Source organism: Moschus berezovskii, chromosome 2, assembly GCF_049115385.1.
Source record: "Moschus berezovskii isolate FMDL1 chromosome 2, NW_MosBer_1.0, whole genome shotgun sequence".
In the NCBI taxonomy this organism is placed as follows: Eukaryota; Metazoa; Chordata; class Mammalia; order Artiodactyla; family Moschidae; genus Moschus; species Moschus berezovskii.
This window is the reverse complement of record NC_142461.1, coordinates 120,584,216-120,607,943: the sequence shown is the minus strand read 5'-3', so window position 1 is coordinate 120,607,943 and position 23,728 is coordinate 120,584,216. Positions and strand designations below refer to the sequence as shown.

Below are 23,728 nucleotides of genomic sequence, written 5' to 3'. Positions count from 1 at the left end.
AAAAATTCTGATAAAGTAATAAAAAAAAATTACTGGGTAAACAGGCTCCAAGAAAAATCGCCACTGCTGGTGTAGTGATAAAAGGGAAAACAAAATGAAGAGGCTCTAAGCAAGGGATGGATTCAAGGAGACACGAGAAGTTTGGGGTAAATTAAAATAAGAATGTAGAGTTGATGATGTCTCAGATAACTGCTAAGAGAGTCCAACATATATTCTAGGTGGAAATAGGAAAATATGACTCATGAAACCATTTTAGGAAGTTCTTCAATTAGTGCCAAACATATTATTAATTAGGAGAAAACTTCAGGGAAAATTTACGCTATTAAATAAAAATACGTTTAAGAAATGCATGAATTTTGACAGAATATTCACGTGAGAAAAAGCCAGGGAATTTGGAAATTTATGCAAGTCTCCTATCATACTTTCTTCATGACTTCTGATGATTATACTATATTAACTTGATAGAACAGAGGCAAAAGTAAGGAAATAGTATCATCAAAGCTTACCAATCTCTGTTTAAATCTGTAAAAAGGTGATAACAAAAGCTATCTTAATTCAATTACATCAACTTAATGAGGCAACCACTAATTTACCATCAAAAGTGACTTATTAGTTCTATGCAAATTCCTTCTCTCGGCCTCGGCCTCGGGTTCCTCCTGTGCAAAACGCAGCCGTTCCAGGGAGGTGTTTGAGGGTTAGGCAAGCTAATGCCCACAGAGTGCTCAGAACAGACCCAGCACACAGGAAGTGCTCAAATGCCTCAAGGCTGCTGCTGCTCCCCTGATTCGCCTCCCCAGCCAGCTTTACCAGACACTCCTCCTCTGCCCTTGTCTTCTCATTCTGGGCTCCCCTGGGTGGCCCTGACTCACCCAGAGGGCTTCAAACTACCATTTGCTGCTGCTGCTACTGCTGCTGAGTCACTTCAGTCGTGTCCGACTCTGTGTGACCCCACAGACGGCAGCCCACCAGGCTCCCCCGTCCCTGGGATTCTCCAGGCAAGAACACTGGAGTGGGTGCCATTTCCTTCTCCAATGTGTGAAAGTGAAGTCGCTCAGTCGTGTCCGACTCCTAGCGACCCCATGGACTGCAGCCCACTAGGCTCCTCCATCCATGGGATTTCCAGGCAAGAGTACTGGAGTGGGTGCCATTGCCTTCGAGCAGCTAAATCTCTCTCCCCAGTGCTGGGTTCTCTTCCAGACTGCATTTCCAGCTGTACAGCAGACATTCCCATTGGTATATATCATGGCACTGAAACTCAGCAGGCCTAAAAATCAAGCCCCAAATCTTTCTACTCTTGCCCCTTTCCTCTCCTTTAGTTTTTGTTAATGACATCACTGTACATCCTTAAACCAAGCTAGATATGACAGTTACTTTTAACTATTTTATGTACGACTTTCCCATTTAACTCACCCTGGGTCCTCTCTCTCATTTCTGTCTCCTAAACATCTTTCAGAGACATGGTTCTTCTTGCCATCTCAGACAGATCTTTTTGTATCTGCCTCCTGATTCCTCTGCTTCTAATCCTTCTCTCCTCCAAGCCATCTTTCATTGTCATCAGAGTCATCTTTCTTAAAACATATATTGGATCGTGCTATTCTCAATTGCTTGGGGGAAGGGACCCACAGACCTACACATGAGCTTCAGGGCACCTGGGAAGCCTCTGGAAATGAATACAAAAATTTGTGAGCCTTTGATTTTTTTTAAAGGTCTCTGTCTGAGAAAATAATTTTTAAGCTATTTAGCAGGGTACAATCTGCACTCTTAAACTACACCTTAGTCCCTCTCTCCACGCTTTAGATACAGTGAACACCACACATTCCTACAAACATGCACATCAAATGCCCTTTTGCCTCCTCAAGCCTCTGTATGTTTGTTTGCCCAACCTGTGATGCTCTTCTCTGCCTGAGCATGAGCACATGAGCATCCTTTAAGTCCTGGCTCAGGCCTCAAATGTTACCTCTGTGAAGCCTTGCCCCGCCCCGCCCCCTCCCACAGACAACAAAAGAGATGCTAAATAGATTCTGGGTGTCTGTATAAAATACCTTGACCTGAAACTTCTTAAATTCAAAGCTTCATACTATACAAAATAAATTGCCTTAAACATTTAGATGCATATTGTGTTTCCTTAAGTGTAGGGACATAGTTAGATTTTAATGAGATCAAGAATAAAGACCCAGGAACCTAAGTGCCTCGGTTCAAATCCTGGTTCAGTCAACTACCAGTAATGGCAAGTTACACAGCTTCTCAATGCCTCAGTTTCAAGATCTGTAAAGATGGAGACAGTAACAGTACCTACCCTTCAGGATTATTCTGAAGATTAAATGAGGTTATGTGTATAGCACTGTGTAAGTGCTTGTTGTTAATTGTAATTATTTTTGAAATCAATGGCCAGGACTAGAGGCTCCAAGAGATAATCAGAGAGCAAAACTAACTGACCTTGCCACATAAGCCTCAAGCTTTAGTCTACTGAATCAATTAGCCAGAGAACACTAACAATGAAGGCCCTTTTCACTACCATTTTTATCAGTTGAAAAGTGTTCCAAGTCTGATAAAATTCAGATGCTTTTCTTCGCCTCCAATAGCTAAAAAATATCAGTTCAGAACATTTCCAAGGCATACACAGGTAGACTAAAATAATCTCTTTGAATAGGACAGAACAACAAAAAAACCAGGGCTACTCTTTCCTGGGCAGTAGCTACCTCATTGCTTACAAAGTGCCCATATGAAGGGAAAATGTTAAGTAGGAAATTGAGAAGATGAAGGAGCTTAATGACTCAGCTTTCAAACTAGCTTGTCTGTCAGGCACATGGAGCATTAGGCATTACAGTACCACCCACTGTGTCAAACAAACAAACAAACAGAAAGCTGTGAAATATAAATCCTATGGCATCTGGTCCCATCACTTCATGGGAAATAGATGGGGAAACAGTGGAAACAGTGTCAGACTTTATTTTTTTGGGCTCCAAAATCACTGCAGATGCTGATTGCAGCCATGAAATTAAAAGACGCTTGCTCCTTGGAAGGAAAGTTATGACCAGCCTAGACAGCATATTAAAAAGCAGAGACATTACTTTGCCAGGAAAGGTCCGTCTAGTCAAGGCTATGGTTTTTCCCGTGGTCAAGTATGGATGTGAGAGTTGGACTGTGAAGAAAGCTGATCACCGAAGAATTGATGCTTTTGAACTGTGGTGCTGGAGAAGACTCTTGAGAGTCCCTTGGATTGCAAGGAGGTCCAACTAGTCCATTCTAAAGGAGATCAATCCTGGGTGTTCATTGGAAGGACTGATGCTAAAGCTGAAACTCCAATACTTTGGCCACCTCATTCGTCGAGTTGACTCACTGGAAAAGAGTCTGATGCTAGGAAGAATTGGGGGTGGGAGGAGACAGGGACGACAGAGAATGAGATGGCTGGATGGCATCACTGACTCGATGGACATGAGTTTGAGTGAACTCCGGGAGTTGGTGATGGACAGGGAGGCCTGGCGTGCTGTGATTCATGGGGTCGCAAAAAGTCGGACACGACTGAGCGACTGAACTGAACTGAATATAATTGAACCTAGGGAGTAATCAAAATAAGTGCATGCTGTAGTGATGTAGCTGACTTTCATCTGAGTAAAGGATTATGTGATATATTTGGCACCGCCTCTGCAGAAAATTCTCAGCCAAAAAGAGCCATTTGACCCAGACCACACATATTACAGCTGGGTAACAGTTTTTTTTGTTCCCAAGCAAACTGCCCAAAGCATCATGGTACTCTTATGCATAATCACACCTAATAATCACATCTAAGGTAATACACTTGAGTTAATATTTGAAACTAAGGAAAGAGAATAAAGCTCAAATCCCTTATTCCAGTATTAAAGGTCTTCCATGATCTAACTCCAACCAACTATCCAACTTTATCTTCCATGATAGGCTCCTTGAAATCTTCTAACAGACACAACTCTTTGTGATTCCCCCGAATATACTCACTCTTTGCCTATTTTATGTGTTTCCTCTAAAGAAAACAGTCTTCCCCTTACCCTCCAAAGTCTAAAACCCATTCTTCCTTTTAAACCCTGTGCAGATGACATGGAATTACTTCCGTGGTCAGCTAGAAGTAATTCTTCAGGTTTCTGACTTTTATAATCCTTGCTCAGTACCTCCTGGACTCTCCTCAGTCCATTTCGATCAGAGTTTTTGACACATGTGTCTTTCAATTCCCAGAATGGATGCATTCTGAGGGCAACATCCACACCTGCACTATTTCTGTAAGCCCGACTGCACCATGGTACATCTACTATTTTGCTAAAGTATACAAGAAGTACGCTAGAATGTGCTAAAGTTCAATGTGACTGATCATGAAAACCAAATGGACAAACATGAACTCAGATAAACTTTGCTGAAAAAAAGGCTACAGTTAAAAAGATATGCAGTACGATTTGTTTTCTTGTGAAGCAAGTTGAGAGATGAGAATTTCAGTGCTACTCCCAGGACACAGACACTCCGTTTACATTTTCCAACTGGTGATTTGTCAACGACTATTAACAGTGATGCATGAAAAGCTTCCCGTCCACTCATGTAACTGGTAATACACCTCCAAAGTTAGCGAAGGCATAAGACAGCTGGTCTTGTACTTCTCCGACTACAGACTCAAAACACTACCTGCCTCTGGGCTGTGGATAAATAGCCCTCGAGACCTGTGCACAGAGTGATAGTTGCAATCATCATATCTAATGTGCTTTAAACTCTAAATATCCAAGGACCAAAATGCAAAAATTGGAGAATCTGATATACAACAGAACCCACTAATGCCAAGAGAGGGAAAGACGAATAAAAGAACCCCTAAACCCTGGCAATCTGCTATAGCTTGGGCAGAAGTTCACTTGTCAGACAGGTCACTTGGGTGGTGCTAAGTGAAACACCTATTTGGATCATAAAGGAGAGGCTCACTTCACTCTGGGGTGATGCTCTAGGACTGTGCTGATAGCCACGTTCTTCCCAGGCCACTGAACAGCTGCCCAGTCCACATCCGGACTGTGGATCCATATTCACAGATGACACGTCTCTCCTATTCAGTTCACAAACTATCACATTAATGAGTTTAAATACGCACTCCTAAACATAAGTAACTTTCCTAAACTCCAAAGCCTGAAAGAATAGACAACTTAATGTCCCAAACCCAGAGGAAAGAACATTTTTACAGGGATGTCTGGACTTGGAGTTATGCTCATGGAAAGTTCTGCTGAGTGCTCCACCTGGGATGGTTTTCCGATCAATGACATTTGGACATCCAGTCTCCAATATCACATTGCTGGTGTCTCTCAGACTACTGGAATCTTCGAGAAACTGAATCCTTTTGAGCAGGTAGCTGGAGACCCTGTTTTAACTTACTTTTATGTTCTTTTATAATTATATGTTCTTTTATAGTACAAATATGCCTACCACATGAAAACTGAAGTCAATACAATGCTAAAGTCTGTTAACAAATCAGGTAAACACTGTCAGTGGCATCGTTATAAATTATGCAGCGGTCTGAAATGATAAAATAGACCCTATATGTATGGCTGAGTCCCTTCCCTGTTCACAATATTGTTAATCAGCTATACCCCAATACAAAATGTTTTTGGTGTTAACTAATAATAATAAAAATTTTAAAAAAAGATCTTAAACAAGTATTAGTTTTGTATATGTAATCTTTATTTTTTTTCCATACAAGGCCTAACTGAATAATTCTGGCCTTGTTTCTCTTTGAGTCAGTCTCTTTCACTTCCTATGCTACTTTGATCGAATTATTTCAAGCTGCCCTATTTCTTAGTCCTCTGGCTGTATCAATGCGTCTAGATTTCTCTTTGGTTTCCACAGTGACTTACTTGTTTGTTCATCAGACCACAAAAAAATCTGACAACTGAATCAGGCCTATTAACATTCTTATGACTAAAGCTTCCGGTATTCAGATAGATGATACTGGCAGTAAAAGCAGGATAAATTTTAAAATGCTGAGACAATGAACAATGCCATCCATTACAACTCAAAATTGTTTTTCAGGAAATTTAATTTGATGTCATAGATGGATTTAGAAAATAGATGAAGAAAGCTGGGTAGACTATGATATCATATAACAGAAGTTTTAGTTGAAATTGAGGGCTTCCTTTGGGCACAAGTAGAAGTCAGTGACATCCTGGAAAGAGCATGGGTCTTGGAGTAAAACAGACTTACTTCAAATCCCAGCAAAGTTCTCCAGCTATGAAATTGAGCAGGTTAATTAGCCTATCTGATCCTCAACTTTCTCACCTGAAAAATGGGGATTTGGGCTCTAATAAAACCTACTTTAAGTTGCTTTGGGGATTTCAGATGATATACATTCAGGATCGTACTTTGCATACCCCATGACAGGTGTTCAAATGTTAATTATGGACAGGTTTTTAAACTCATACATTTTCAGACCTCAGAATTATTGTTTACTTCTCATTACATACAACACATAATTTATTTAAAAATACACAGACATTATTGAGTAGTATGTATGGCTGCCAATTTACATACCTTCTGACATAGAGGAACTAATATTAGATTAAAATTTTTTCTTTTTAAAAAACTGAGATCTATGGATCATTCTAATACCTCTATAAGCCATAGAGTCATCCCTCCTTATCTGTGGGGCATTGGTTCCAGGATTCCCACCTACTTACAGTGAACAACAAAATCCAAGGATGCTCAAGTCCTTTAATATCAAACGGTATATAGTATTTGCATATAACCTATGCACATATTCCTGTACACTTTAAATCATCTCTGCAGTACTTATAAAACCTAATACAATGTAAGTGAAAAGTGCAAGTGAAAGTGTGATTGACTCTTTGCAACCCCATGAACCATAGCCCGCCAGGCTCCTCTGTCCACAGAATTCTCCAAGCAGGAATACTGGAGTGGGTAGCCATTCCCTTCTCTAGGGGACCTTCCCAACCCAGGGATCAAACCTAGGTCTCCTGCAATGCAGGCAGATTCTTTACCATCTGAGCCACAAGGAAAGCCCCAATACAATGTGAATACTATTTAAATATAAGCATACTTCCCTCCTTTTACTGCTCTTCACTTTATTGCACTTAAAAGATACTGCACATTTTTGGAAATTGAACGCTTGTGGAAACTCTTTGTCAAGTCAGTCTATACATGCCATTTTCCCAACAGCATTTGTTCACTTTGTGTCTCTGTAACATTTTGATAACTTTTGCAATATTTCAAACATTTTCATTATTATTATAATTTTTGTCATGGTGATCTATGATTAGTGATCTTTGATGTTACTATTACAAAAAGGATTAGGACTCACTGAAGGCTCAGATGATGGTTATTAATTTTTAGTAATAAAATATGTTTAAGATTTTTTTTTTTAATGTGGACTATTTTTAAAGTCTGGAATTTGTTACAGTGTTATTTCTGTTTTATGTTTTGGTTTTTGGCCAAGAGACATGTGGGATCTTAGCTCCCCAACTAGGGACTGAACCCACACCCCCTGCACTGGAAGGTGAAGTCTTAACCACTGGACCACCAAGTAAGTCCCAATAAAGTATTTTAATGTTAAGGTACGTACATTGCTTTTTAAGACATAATGCTATTGGACACTGAATAGACTACAATATAGTATAAACATAATTTGTATATGCACTGGGAAGCCAGAAAATTTGTATGACTGACTACTGCAATATTCACTTTACTGCAGTGGTCTGGAGCCAAATCCTCAATACTGCCAAGGTACACCTGTAGTTGCCGGTACAGCACAAATTCAAGTTTTGCTTCTGAAACTTTCTGAAAATTTTTTCCCTGAATAGTTTCAATCTGCAGTTGGTTGACTCTGCAGATACAGAACCTGAAGATTTTGAGGGCTTACTATATACTTTCTTCAGACTACAAATCTGCCATCCCAGGGGACAGTTACATGCAAAAATCATTGAAATATTCATGTCAAATAGTCAACTTCTATGAGGCTCATAGAAATAAAGACTGTGAATTGAAAAGGTGAAAGTCACAAGTAATAGGTAACTATCATGCAGTAAGCAGCTAAGAGCCCAGTCTCCAGAACTATCCACTTTCCAATTCCTCTCTGCCCCTCTCTAGCCGCGTGACCTTGGAAGAGTTCTGTCTTTCCTCTGTTTTTTGGTTTCATAATCAGTGAAATGGAGCGACTAAGAGTATGTATTTCATAGGGTTGTAATGAGGACTGAACAAGAATAGTGGGTACACAGGAGGTGCCTGATGTCAGCTTTTATTATCATTAAAGCAACTGTGACCAACAGTCACACTGCATATATATCCTGACTCACATAACTCACAGTCACGCTTTCTGGTTTTCCTTGTTCATCCCCACAAAAAGAAAACAGGAGATCTTTCTTGATAAGAGAGCTAAACTGAGGAAATTACTGGAAAGCATTCATGGCCTAATTCCTATCCTACTTGGTGGAGACCTCACCTGAGCCCAGCCCAACCCCGCTGCAGGGCCCCACTGCAGAGGTTCCTATTATGGTGCAGCCCACAACCCATCCTGAGGAAGGAGCAGAGGGAAACTGGTCACCAGCACAGGCCTGCACCAGCCACTGTGATATTACGGGCCTTGCTTGACATTCTTAACTTTATTCAGCAGCGACAGTAGTGGGGCAGAGCTTTTGGCACAGCACAGACTCTCAATGAGCACAGACTCTGACTGTGGAGTCAATGGCATCGTGAAACTGATGAGGGGAAGGCTTGATAAGAAACAGGCAGAATTAAATAACTGGTTGCCACAATGCTCTGCTCTCATGTTTGCCTTCTTTCCTGAACTACGGACGTATCTCAGAATCCACTCAAATATCGACTGAGTGCCTACACTGTGTCTGGACATGAGAGTTCAGAATCTGGAAATATGAGCAATATTAATATTAGGAAAAACTCATTCCCTCCCTCAAGTTATAATGACCAGAGTCTTTATACATTTTGAATAAAGTTTACTGAAACATACAATTCAGAATCTGTATTTAAACTCTCTTACACTGCTGATAGGAATATAAATTGATATAATCCCTTCAAAAAAAATGTCGGCTAAAGTTAATAATATTCTATGACACAGAAATTCCACTAACGGATATATGTTCTGAGAAGTGACTGTTTATATCCATCAAAAGGCAAATTTGAGAATGTTCACACTGTTTTTTTTTCATAACAGCCTCAAACTTGAAACCCAAATGTCCATTAAGAACAATGAACAGAAATGGAAAAAAAAAATCAACTATGAATGCAGGCTACTGCAACTACAAAAGCACAACAAGGGTGAATCTTAAGCCAAAGAGAACCACCTTCCAATTCCATTTATATGAAGCTCAAAGACAGGGTGAATTAAAACAGTGACAGCAGTAAGTATGGTATTATGCAGCACAGATTGGGAGAGGCATGAAAGAACCTTCCAGTGTGCTAGAAAGGCTCTGTATCTTCATCTGGAGGTAGTTCTGTGCATAGACACAGATACAGAAAAGTGAGTCTACATTCAGAATTTGTGTACCCTGCTATATATAAGTTATGCCTTTGTAACAAACAAGCCAAAACACCACTCATTCATCCATTCCAATGAATGCCTACCACTTTGCTAAACTCTGCAAGCACAGACCTTGTTGTTACAGAGTTCGGATGCTAGTATAGAAAATCTCTTGATAGGTAGTACCAGTCATTTGGCAATAAATCAAATACCACCTTCTGATAGTTCATCTGTATTGCTAAGTCGCTACAGTCTGTATTACTTTCCTTCAATTACTTGACATTTTATATTTTGCTTAGATTTATAGCTAATCTAACTTAAAATGCAAATTCCTTGAGTTTCTTGGTTGTTTTTTAATCTTCCTATGTCCTTAATGGATCACAATAAACTGTGGAAAATTCTGAAAGAGATGGGAATACCAGACCACCTGATCTGCCTCTTGAGAAACCTATATGCAGGTCAGGAAGCAACAGTTAGAACTGGACATGGAACAACAGACTGGTTCCAAATAGGAAAAGGAGTACGTCAAGGCTGTATATTGTCACCCTGCTTATTTAACTTATATGCAGAGTACATCATGAGGAACGCTGGGCTGGAGGAAGCACAAGCTGGAATCAAGAATGCCGGGAGAAATATCAATAACCTCAGATATGCAGATGACACCACCCTTATGGCAGAAAGTGAAGAGGAACTAAAGAGACTCTTGATGAAAGTGAAAGAAGAGAGTGAAAAAGTTGGCTTCAAGCTTAACATTCAGAAAACTAAGATCATGGCATCCAATCCCATCACTTCATGGCAAATAGATGGGGAAACAGTGGAAACAACGGCTGACTTTATTTTTCTGGTTTCCAAAATCACTGTGGATGCTGATTGCAGCCATGAAATTAAAAGACACTTTCCTTGGAAGGAAAGTTATGACCAACCTAGACAGCATATTAAAAAGCAGAGACATTACTTTGTCAACAAAGGTCCATCTAGTCAAGGCTATGGTTTTTCCAGTGGTCATGTATGGATGTGAGAGTTGGACTATAAAGAAAGCTGAGCGCAGAAGAATTGATGCTTTTGAACTGCGGTGTTGGAGAACTCTTGAGAGTCCCTTGGACTGCAAGGAGATCCAATCAGTCCATCCTAAAGGAGATTAGTCCTTGGTATTCATTGGAGGGACTGATGTTGAAGCTGAAACTCTAATACTTTGACCACCTGATGCGGAGAGCTGACTCATTTGAAAAGACCCTGATGCTGGGAAAGATTGAGGGCAGGAGGAGAAGGGGACGACAGAGGATGAGAAGGTTGGATGGCATCACCAACTCAATGGACATGGGTTGGGTGGACTCCGGGAGTTGATGATGGATAGGGAGGCCTGGTGTGCTGCGGTTCATGGGGTCGCAAAGAGTCGGACATGACTGTGCGACTGAACTGACTGATGTCCTTAAATGCCTAGTACAGCATCTTATTCCGAGCATGTGTTTGATAATTTATTAGCCTATCACATCATAGTCCCTCTCTTTGCCTCAGGTTTCCTGGCAAATGTCCTTTTTCTCCAGGTTTTCACTTTTTATGCCACATATGAAGCCTGAAAACCCATAAGACACTTAAGACAGTATATAGCTTATATATACTATATCTACCAATAGAGTGTAGGATGGAGATTCTGTTATTCTAAGTTTTCCTTCACTGATCCTTTTCCAACCTATAAGAGATTGAAATTCATTGTATATAATTTCATCTCATTATAGAATCTTATAATAAGAATAAATAAAAGGTAAAGTGGGGAAAGTACAGACATAATCAATAAACTCACGTCATTGGGGAGAAAACGATAAACTTTCCTTTGACAGCTTGCGATGCACTGGCAAAAACAAAAATACACATGTTTCTCTGGCTTCCCCATCCTAGACTGCTCACGGCCCTGCTGATGCATCAACATGTCCAGAAAATACCCTTGAGAATGACATGCTTATTCATTTCCTTAGAATCTTTTCTTGAAGGATCACTAATTTAAAAGACCCAGGAAAAAGCACAAGCCCCACAGCCAAAGGTAGTTAACATAATTCCCACTGTTCTCACAAAAAGGGCAAGAACAGTGCATTACCTAAGCTTCATAGTTCTCTTCTCTGTGGTCTTATTAAATATAGCAGGTCTCACGTGATTCTTGAAGCTGACTGTTATGACCTGATGTCACGAGACTCTGAGGATTGCATCTGGAAGTCTCGGCATCTCTCTGTGTTGAAGCTTTGTGTTAACTTTCCCACTGACCTGCAGCATCCCAGGACCAAGCACCATCTGTCCATGGCGGTGGCCTAGGCCCACCTTAGAGTTGCAGCGAGTTGATCAATCCCAAGTTCTGGGGATTCCATGATGGAGCACGCTGACCTAACAGAATCATATTCTGTTTGGCTCTTTTGCAGGGCTTTAAGGTCTGTCCTCTTCTAAGACACCTGCTCATTATAAATCATGAGGTATTGTCCTGGACAATCACTGGATGTCACACTCCAGATTGTGACAGGTGAGTGTTATGTGCTGAATTGTGTCTCCCCATCCCCCACCTCACCACCACCAATTGATATATTGAAGTTCTAACCCCCAAATGTGACTCTATTTGGAGATAGGGCCTTTAGGATGGTAATTAGAGTTAAATGAGGTCAAAGGGTGGACTCCAACTTGATAGGACTGGTGTCTTATAAGAAGAGACATTAGATTTTTTTAATTTATTTATTTTTTATTGAAGGATAATTGCTTTACAGAAGTTTGCTGTTTTCTGTCAAACCTCAATATGAATCAGCCATAGGTATACACATATCGCCTCTCTTTTGAAACTCCCTCCCATCTCCCTCCCCACCCCACCTCTCTAGGTTGATACAGAGTCCCTGTTTGAGTTTCCTGAGCCATACAGCAAGTTCCCATTGGCTGTCTATTTTACATATGGTAATGTCAGTTTCTATGTTACTCTTTCCATACCTCTCACCCTCCCCTCCCCTCTCCCCAGGTCCATAAGTCTATTCTTTATGTCTGTTTCTCCACTGCTGCCCTGTAAATAAATTCTTTAGTACCATGTTTCTAGATTCCGTATATGTGTTAGAATACAGTATTTATCTTTCTTTTTCTGACTCACTTCACTCTGTATAATAGGTTCTGGGTTCATCCACCTCATTAGAACTGACTCAAATGCGTTCCTTTTTATAGCTGAGCAATATTCCATTGTGTATATGTACCACAACTTCTTTATCCACTCATCTGTTGATGGACATCTAGGTTGCTTCCACGTTCTAGCTATTGTAAATAGTGCTGCAGTGAACAATGGGATACATGTGTCTGAGAAGAGACACCTGATATTGATCTCCCTCGCCCCCACCCCCAGCACATACAGAAGTCATGTAAGGATGCAGTAAGAAGGTAGCCATCTACAAGCCAGGAAAAGAGTCCTCACAAGAAGGCAACCCTGATGGCATCTTGATGTTGAACTTGAACCTCCAGAACTTTGAGAACGTAAGTTTCTGTGTTAAGCCATCTAGCCTGTGGCATCCTGTGATGGCAGCCCCAGTGGACACATATAGTCAGTAAGGAGCTATGGGGTTAGCACTGTCGTGTGAAAATCAGAGAACATATAGTATAGGAACATATACGAACAGTAGCTCATTGGGCTCAATGTGGTCCTTGAATCACTTGGGCACACAAAAGTATTTCATGTTAAGACCCGGTCTTAGGATTGAAGCCAGAATTCTGAACAGGCAGACCCTACAAACTTTGGTGTGATTTGCCCTCGCCTCATCTCTCAGCTTCCCAGGTGGCGCTAGCGGTAAAGAACCCGCTTGCCAATGCAGGAGACATAAAAGACTCGGGTTTGATCCCTGGGTTGGAAAGATCCCCTGGAGGACGGCATGGCAACCCACTACAGTATTCTTGCCTGGAGAAGCCCATGGACAGAGGAGCCTGCCGGGCTACAGTCCACAGGGTCACAAAGAGTCGGATATGACTGACAGAGTAACACACACACCCCTCGGCAAAACTATTGCTCTTCAACTTAATTCTTTAAGCACATTGTTATCTCTGTCTGGAAAACGCATCTTTCTTTACCATCTAGTTCATCCCAAATCAGCCCAACTGTCAGCTCCCCAGGGAAGTGTTCTCTGATCCCGCAGGCAGGGCTGTATCTCTGTCATATTCTCACAGCACCCACATTTTTGCTTCAACACTTATCACAGTTTGCAGCCAGAGATTTCTGTGATTTCTTTTGAAGCACATGTTTCAACCACTAATCTGTAAGCTTCCCAAGGCTACATGCTTAATATCTGTAGAACAAAGTGGGGCAGGGAGGAAGGGAAAAAAAGAATCATGAAAAGAGAGGAAAAGAGTAACGGAGGGGAGAAGAGCAAGAAAAGGGAAGAGCAAGGTTTAAAACTATAGACCACTGACCTCATCCATGGGGCTGGCGTAACAAAATACCAGACTGGGGGGCTCAGACAACAAACATTTATTTATCCCTCACAGTTCTGAAGGCTGCAAAGGTCAAGATCAAGGTTCAGGGCAGATTCTGTGCCTTGTGGGGAAAAAAACCATCTTGGTTCATGGGCTACCGTCTTCTCCCTGTGTCCTCACAAGGCTGAAGGGTGAGAGGCTCTTTGGGGTTCCTTTTAGAAGGACACTTAACCCCTTTCTTGCGGGCTCCACCCTCATGACCTAATCATCTCCCAAAGACCCCACCTGAGGTTAGGGTTTCAACATATGGGTTTCAGGAGGACACATTCAATCTACTGCATACATGCTTCCGTCATGTCAGATTCAGGTCAATGGCAGAGGAGAGCATGCTGATCTAGCTCATACTTGCCACTAAAATGGTGCTATGCTTACAAGAGCCGGCCTAAATTTTTAAGTCAAATCACTAGGAAACAGTCAATGACCTCTAACAGCTGTGGGACAATTATTCAATCCTGGATTTGAAAAATGGCATGGACTAAAGTACATGCTGCAAAATTTGGGAGCTGCATTTAGTTGTTTAACATATGTACACACACTTTTTAAAAGAAATCAAATAATCAGTACAAAACCCTAAAAAAGTAAAAAAAAAAAAATACTGGGCTTCCCCGGTGACTTGCTGGTAAAGAATCCACCTGCCAATGCAGGAAACATGGGTTCAATCTCTGATCTGGGAAGATCCCACATGTCACAGAGCACTAAGCCCACGCACCCGAGCTACTAAGCCTGTGCTCTAGAACCCAGGAGCTGCAACTACTGAGCCCACATGTTGCAACTACTGAAGCCCAAGCACCCTAGAGCCTGTGCTCTGCAACAAGAGAAGCCACTGCAATGCGAAGCCCACACACCACAACCAGAGACTAGCCCCCGCTCGCTGCAACTAGAGAAAAAGCCTGGGCCACACAGAAGATCCAGCACAGCCAAAAAAACAAAAAACCCCACTGTGCCCCACTGTTAACACTCTTCTTTGAGTTTCACACTCCCTGGAAGTCTACATCCGTGGTTTCCAACCTAAGGTCCAGGAACCCCTTGGAGATTATGCTATTATAAAGGGGCGGGGGTGGGTGGGGAGGTGGAGCTTGCAAATACACCTATGAGCAAGTATTGCCTGCAGATCGAATACGTTAAAACACAATTATTACCATGGTGAAAGGCATGAGATTATGTGTGTTTAAAGAATCCTCATACTCCATATAGTTAAAAGTCACGCAGTTTGACAATTACATATAATTAGTCCTGTTTCCCATGGAATCGATGGAAGAAGTTCACCTGTGAAACGTGCCCTTATTACTCTGAGCCAAAACTGTTGCCAATAGCCTTACAGAATTCACAGGTCATGCAAGGAGGAGTATGGTTAGTATTCATTCATCAACATTTGTGAATTGCTACAAGGTCTTAAAAGGAGATGATGTCTTATAAATCCACAGAGTTGATTTGATGATCAGTTTAGACATGTATATGACAGGAAGATGCTTTTGATCATGTAATTTCAAGGACTTAATTTACTTTTTTTCACGTTTATGGATTTTACTTTCCCTAGTTAGATAATTTCAAAAACTCAATAATACTGGAAGATATTACTGAACAAAGCAACTGGCATACAGGAGTTAGGTAAATGCAAGAATTGTGTCCCATGCACAGCCGCACTGTGAGTCATAATGAAAGGAGGCGCCACACCTGACCTGGAGAGCTCCCTGAGCACCATGTTACCATGTCACTGTCCCCCCTTTTTATTTCTAAACATGACTTAGTGTGACTCTGGCCAGCAAAAGAGGTAAAAGCTCTTGCCAAAAGGCTACAATGTCAGAGGCGTCCTAATATCCTGAAGCCAAGTTTCCATTCACCATCATCATTTTAGAAGATACTGAGAATTTTCTATCTCTTCTGAATGATGAATACATACACACATCGATCTCAGTATCTCTGCAAGGCCCTTAAGCTTTCTAACCGAGATGTGGGAGTCCCTCGGTCAGACTGAGAAGGACGCAACCACCAAGCATCCCAATACAGCGGAAAACACACTGACCAGGAGCTGGATGCCTGGGTTCCCAGTCACACTTCTGCTACTTCAAAGTGTGTCACCTTTTGCAAGTCACTGAGCAGTATCACTGAGCTTGGTTTCTTCATTTATAAACCGAAGATGTGAGGCAACCAGATAACAGCAAAGCTCCTTCCGACTCTGACAGGCTACTCTCTGTGTACTTTCGTCCAGGATCACAGGAGCACTTGGGTTTTTGGAGAAACCCATTATAGAACTAGCTCTCATTTCAGAATAGATATGGTCCAGCTTTTAAAAAAGAAAAGGTTAGGAAACAAATCTGGGTAAAATGGGTAAAAAAAATTATTTACCCATTTCCAGTATAAATCTGGGAACTATATCTATGGCACACTGAGTCTTGAACCACTAATGAAACAGGGATAATTAAGTTCCGGGTGTTGGTTATGTTGAGTATTATACGGGGTGTGGAGATCCTTTCTCCAACTCTGCATTTCAGTGGTATTTGACTATCTAACTTCTATTTTATAGTTTTCCAATTTATTAATCCCAAGAAAGAGTGAGAGACGCAGAAACTCAAGAAGTCTAATTTCTTGGTACCACTTTTTCCAAGACCTTTAAAAACGCAAGACAATTTTTTTTTAGAGCAGTTTTAGGTTCACAACAAAATTGAGGGGAAAATACAGAGATTTTCTATATTAGCCCCTGCAGCCACAAAGGCACAGCCTCCCTCATTATCATTACCCCCTCCAAACTGGAACCTTTGCTACAACTGATGAACCTACACTGACACTTCAAAATCACCCAAAGTCCACAGTTTAAATTATGATTCATTCTTGTTGCTTTTCATTCCACAGGTTTGGGCAAACATCTGACATTCATCCACCATTATAGTATCTTTTTGCAAAATTAATTTTTATTTGAGTATAGTCACTTTAAAATGTTGTGTCAGTTTTTAATGTACAGCAAAGTGAACCAGCTATGTTGTTGGTGGTTTAGTTGCTAAGTCACATCCAACTCTTGCAACCCCCTGGACTGTAGCCCACCAGGCTCCTCTGTCCATGGGATGTCCCAGACAAGAATACTGGAGTGGAGTGCCATTTCCTTCTCCAGGGGATCTTCCAGACCCAGGGATCAAACCCTAGTCTCCTGCATTGTAGGCAGATTCTTTACTGCTGAGCCACCAGGGAAGCCCCTTGAATCAGCTGTAAGTACACATATATCTCCTTTTTTTTTTTTTTTGATTTCCTTCCCCCTTAGGTAGATCTGGAATAGGAAATAGCAACCCACTCCAGTATTCTTGCCTGGAAAATTCCATGGACAAAGAAGCCTGGCAGGCTACAGTCCATAGGGCCACAAAGAATAGGACACAACTATGCACTGGACTTCCCTGGTGGCTCAGACAGTAAAGCGTCTGCCTACAATGCGGGAGACCCGGGTTCGATCCCTGGGTCAGGAAGATCTCCTGGAGAAGGAAATGGCAACCCACTCCAGTACTCTTGTCTGGAAAATCCCATGGATGGAGGAGCCTGGTAGGCTGCAGTCCATGGGGTCGCAAGAGTCAGACACGACTGAGTGACTTCAATGTCATCTCATGTGCATACACACCCACTTAGGTCCCCACAGCACACTGAGTAGAGTTCCCTGAGCTATACTAACATAGCTATACTATATAACTAATGACTGCTGCTGCTGCTGCTAAGTCACTTCAGTCGTGTCCGACTCTGTGTGACCCCATAGACGGAAGCCCACCAGGCTCCCCCGTCCCTGGGATTCTCCAGGCAAGAACACCAGAGTGGGTATAACTAATGACTAGAAGTTATCTATTTTCATTATAGTATCTTACAGAGCATTTTCACCACTCCAAAAATCCTTTTTGTCTACCTGTTCAACCCTCTTCATCTTCCAAACCTTGACAACTATTGATCTTTTTATTGTCTTCATAATTTTGCTTTTTCGAGAATGTCATATAGTTGGAATCATACGCTATGTAGCCTTTTCAAATTGGCCTCTTTTGCTTAACAATATGCATTTTAGATTCTTCTGTGTCTTTTCATGACTTGATAGCTCATTTCTTTTTTAGTGCTGAGTGATACTGCATGGTCTGGATATATCAGTTTATTTATCCATTCACCTACTGAAGGACAGCTTGGTTGCTTCCAAGTGCTGGCAATTATGAACAAAGCTGCAATAAACATACCAATGCAAGCTTTTGTGTAAACATATGTTTTCAAGTCCTTTGGGTAAATACTAAGGAGTGTGATTGCTGGATTGTATGTTAAGAGTATGTTTACTTTTGTAAGAAACTGCCATTCTGTCCTCCAAAGTGGCAGATAACCATTTTTGCATTTCCACCAGCAATGAATTAGAGTTTCTGTTGTTCCACATCCTCAGCAATGTTTGGTGTTATCAATGTTTTGGATTTTGGCCCTTCCAGTAGGTGTATATGGGTATCTCACTGTTTTAATTTGCATTCCCTTGAGAATATACCGATGTGGAGTATATTTATCTTCTTTGATGGAGGTACCTGTTAAGGTCTTTGGCCCATTTGTTAATGAAGTTGTTTGCTTTCTTACACTGAATTTTAAAGCATTCTTTGCAAATTTTGGATAATATAACTTATCTTACACATATTTTCTCCTAATCTGTGATCTGTCTTCTCATCCTCCTGGCAGTGTCTTCCACAGAGCTGCTGCTGTTGTTTACTCCCTAAGTCTTCTGTGATCCCATGCTCCTCTTTTGTAGCCCACCAGGCTCCTTTGTCCGTGGGATTTCCCAGACAAGACTATTGGAGTGGGTTGCCATTTCCTTCTCCAGGGGATCCTCCTGACCCAGGGATTGAACCAACATTTCCTGCAGTGGCAGGCGGATTCTTTACCACTGTGCCACCCTTAGAAGTTCTAATTTTAATGAAGGCCAACCTCTTCTGTCTTTAATCCATTGGATCCCATAACCCTAGAGAGGAGGCTATTAAGCTATTTTTTGTTGAAACATTAAAAAGAAACCTGTCCTTAAAACACTGCATTTCACTGCTGACTACTTCAAAATGTTAACATTTCCCCTTTGAAAATGAATATCAGGTTTAAAGAAACACAATGACACTTCATTTATGTACCTTGATTCATGAAATGCTCCCCTTGGAGACAGATTCTGAATACTAATAATGAAATGGAGTTTTGCTAACATTTTGATACTAACCTTAAAAGTTGATAACATTTGCATTTTTTCCCCATCAAAAACAATTCTCTTTTGCAACATGAATTAAAGAAAATTTAATGCTCAAACAGCTGGGGATGTTTATTTCATTTACTGCAGATATTCAATTTGAAAATAGACATACTTTCAAGACTGGCATTTTAAACATGTATATGAAGTTTTTGAATCTTCCTATGGAGTAAGTAAAGTAATTCAAGTTTGCATCTCTATTATGATAACTTGCATACATGCAACGTTTTGCTTTAGATATTGACTGTGTACATGAATACATTTGCCTTCCAGACTGAACTGGGGACACTACAGCCCAGGCTTCTTGCCTCCACCTGTTTTAATATTAAATATTATACTAAATAGTAAATACAAAACACTAGTCAAAATGTCCTACACATCGTCTCATTAAATAATAACAACAGCAACGATATTAAAGTTAAGATCAGTAGGAGAAATCTAATAAAAATGATAAACTAGAGTTCTTTTGTCCAAAAAGGAAAATCCAGAACCACCATGTGTGAGAGGGACTTGTTGGCAACTAACTTTGCCCTGCTTTCACATACCAGATTTCTCATTGCTAGAGATAAAAGCCTTTCTCCAAGAAAAAGTTCAAAGTGAGAAAACAGTTGCAGGAGGGTCAACTAAAGTTGAAATTTGCTCAATACAAAATTTTCCGTTTGAACTGCTGTAATCTGTTTTCTGATCTCTTCAGTTCACACGAATCACTTCACATTGTGGCCTCCAGTCATTTCTGTCCTGCCAAAGCCAGTGACTAATATTTGAGCTTCACCTTCCTGAACCTCTTCTCTACTCAGACAGCTTGAAACTTAGCTTTTATGAGCAGGCAAAGGAGTAGGTAGAAAAACAGACCACGGCTATTTTAAGTTCCCTTTGCAGTTCTATTTTCCATAATTTCATTAATTATTTCCTTAGTGCCTTTTACATGATCTTACAGTCCTTGTTTATTCACCCCATTATTTTCCATCTAATCATCATTTTTTCATAATCTTCAATGTGAATTAGAAGTATTGGTACAAACTCATGAAGCAGTTTATGTAAAGATAAAAATTTCTAAGTTTATCCTCTGAAAAGACCTGTAAATAATGACAACTGCTGCTGCTAAGTTGCTTCAGTCGTGTCTGACTCTGTGCGATCCCATAGACGGCAGCCCACCAGGCTCCCCTGTTCCTGGGATTCTCCAGGCAAGAACACTGGAGTGGGTTGCCATTTCCTTCTCCAATGCATGAAAGTGAAAAGTGAAAGTGAAAGTGAAGTCGTGTCTGACTCTTCTTGACCCCATGGACTGCAGCCCACCAGGCTCCTCCATCCATGGGATTTTCCAGGCAAGAGTACTGGAGTGGGTTGCCATTGCCTTCTCCAAATAATGACAAACCAAGTAGCAGTCACCACCATGAGTGTTTATACTGTGTCCTGAAATACAATTTCTATTAAAAGGAACCAGAGCTCCTTGGAGAAATGGCTAATTTCAGGTCTGGGAACAAAAAATACAATGAGGTAGGAACATCTTGCTACCAAAGACTAGTAGAATCATATCATAAATAAATAGAAAGATAGAAAAATAGATGACTTATTGATGCATACACGCATGGATACTTACATATATCACATACATACAGCTCAGAAGCCAACTGGAGGAGGCTCCCCTAGACAAAAATCAGACAATTTGATCATCAAATAAAATAATTACTGCAAATGGATTGAAATATATCAAATGCATTAAAATCCCAAAGTTCATTACGATCTTTTAAAAAAAGGCATTGGTCACCTTTAGAGGAGGATATCTAACTAATTCATTTTGAAACTGGTAAATAAAGGGAAAGGGTCAGCATTTACCCTGCTTTTCTGTTACAAGCTATACCTTGGGTAATGAGGCCATGACACAGAAGTTTCTCTTTACAGGAACTAGTAATTTATTCCAGCTAATAACTGAAGAAAAATGTCAGACGATTACCATTGTACATCTCCTAATGAATGAATGGGATCTCAGCAATGATCACCATTGCTGCTAGGATTACTTCAAAAGTTTAATATGGGGAAACAAGTCATCCAGTATTGACTCAAACTTGAACAGCAGAGGGAATAAAGCCAAAGTTATTTTTACTTTTCAGGCTCTCTTCTTTCCAATCATTTTAAGAAACTACAAGTCATTCAGCAACATCGGTGTATAAACTTTCTTTCAGAAAGAAGCCACTGCCTTTCAAAGGAACCAGAAGCACCTATAAATTAGTTCTTCCTTGAGTTCACTGTTCTCCTTATGAAACTTCCTTATATAATTCTTACACATTTCCTCCCTAAAAGCTAGACGAATCATTCTTCCTTTTTTTTTTGGTCTGTGTTGTTCTTTTCTAACCTAAAATAGAGATAATTGAATTAAAGAATTCAAAGAAAATTCCCTACAGAAGAAAAACACATTTGGATCTAATTCTACTTTTGAATCTTCACTGAGTTCTTTTAAATAAAATGAAATGAAAAGCAAGGTCTGCATATAGTAATTGAACCACTATTTTGATAATTTCTCTTCTACTTAATTAGCAAAACTATACCATTAAGTAATCTAATTAAAAATGATGAGACAAGTAAATGACTTTCTGGATCTTACAATTATCAGTACTTGACCTTAAAAAATCAGCACAACCTCAAATGGAGTTTGCCAAGAACATATAAGCAAATACATTAGGAGAAATTGGTTGAGGGCCTGAAGGGTGAGGATGCATGCCTTAGAAGCAAATGACTACGTTGGTAAATTATTTCAGGGTGAAGCACCCCTTCATCACCAACCCTCAGAAAGGAATCACTTCCGTCACTGAAGAGAATGATGGATCCTCCATATGTAAAGAAAAACTCTTCATGTCTATGCTGTCGCTGCTAAGTCGCTTCAGTCGTGTCCAACTCTGTGCGACCCCATAGACGGCAGCCCACCAGGCTCCTCTGTCCCTGGGATTCTCCAGGCAAGAGTACTGGAGTGGGGTGCCACTGCCTTCTCCGCTTCATGTCTATATGTGCACTCAAAGAGAGATGAGCCAGAGCCTGGGTTTTCAAAGGGTATCATCCAGGGAATCATCTTTCTATAATTATGGGATGAAGATATAGCTCCCTTCTCAACAAACAGCACTGAATTCTAGGTCAAGAAATTAAAGCTTCACAGCCATGATGCTGAACAAAAGTAGCCACACTGAGAGATTCCACTGTTATGAAGAGTTCAAGAACAAGCAGACCAATATCAGGTGAAAAAAATCAGAACAGTGGTTATCTGAGATGAGGGGGGAGTTGACTGAGAGGGGGCATGAAGGAACTTTCTGGGAGACAATCATCACGATATGGGTGTAAGTTATACAAGTACACCCATTTGTCAAAACTATATAGCTAAGATTAGAACTTTCCAGTGTATGTAGACCTTACTTTAAAAACTATGAAAACCACCATCATTAGCATGGGGGGGGTAAGAGCTGGTAAAGGTATAGATGATATAAGATGGCAGTATATTGATCATTGTTGAGGTTGGATGATGGGTACGTGGGGATCCACCTTACTATTGTTTATTTTGTACATGTTTGAAACGTTCCAAGCGAACTCTCTAAAAAAAAAAAAATTAGAACTTTAATCTCCTCCCACTACTTCATAGCTATTGGGTCTCTGGATCTTTTCTGAACCTTATTTTATTCATCTATAAGCTGGAGATAAGGAGTGGTGCCCACCTCACTCAAAACAACCCTGGAATGTTGCTAAGTATCATGGAAGGCAACGGATATAAAACTTCTAAACTGCAAAGTAATATACAAATATATAAAATCAATAATAATGAAATTTGTAATTACTAATAGACTACATTCCATCCTTGAATGTCTGAAGAGATCATTAATATATTTCTTTCAGTAGTAACATGAGGTATATCCACTCATTTTTTATTAATTCTTACCTGAAAAAAAACGTAATAAAGCTGGTTAAGTATAAAATATGGATAACATAAATGTTATTCATATTTCATCACAGAATATACTATATGACTTATTTTGCATAAGACTGCAAAAATTTAGGTCTTGAGGAAAAGCTTGAGTGTCTTGTGTACATATCAACTTGATGGCTGAAAGAAGATGCCTAAAACCACACCACAGAAGGAAGATTGTTCAGGATTTTAAATGATGGTGATAATTCACATGATCAAAATTGAGAATCTAGTCTTATAAAATCGACTGAAGCTTGGCCATCCAAAACAATGTTCATATAAAAGTCACAACATTAGAGATAAGAAACGTTACATTCTTAATGCAAATTGATTATACTTTGCAAGCTAAACCATCTGGCTCTCCAATCTTAAGGCTCAACTCAAGGAAGCTCAGGGGACATCTGAGCTCCGTTTATTTTACTTATTTATTTATTTAAACCTATTAGGCTAACCTTACAACTACCACAAAATACAACTCAAAGAAAGAGGACATGGGAGAGAGAGACTGTGTGTGCTTTCCAGGTGTGAGTCTATTCTAATATCCCAGTCTAATCTCCAAGAGTCAGATGTACCCTGAAAGGACAACAGGCTAAGGTGGTGTGCT

At 40.4% G+C, this 23,728-nt stretch overlaps 1 protein-coding gene across 13 annotated transcripts in view; it reads right to left on the bottom strand.

Annotated features, from left to right (window-relative positions):
• Positions 1-23,728, bottom strand: part of OSBPL6 (oxysterol binding protein like 6) — a 226,856-nt gene that overhangs the window by 128,549 nt on the left and 74,579 nt on the right. For 10 of the 13 annotated variants that reach the window (XM_055396929.2, XM_055396931.2, XM_055396933.2 and 7 more), the window contains one exon: positions 20,779-20,824. The exons of the other annotated variants lie outside the window; for them this stretch is intronic. The gene's annotated coding sequence lies outside the window, so the exon portion shown is untranslated. The remainder of the gene's footprint in view (positions 1-20,778; positions 20,825-23,728) is intronic. 13 annotated transcript variants of the gene reach the window in all.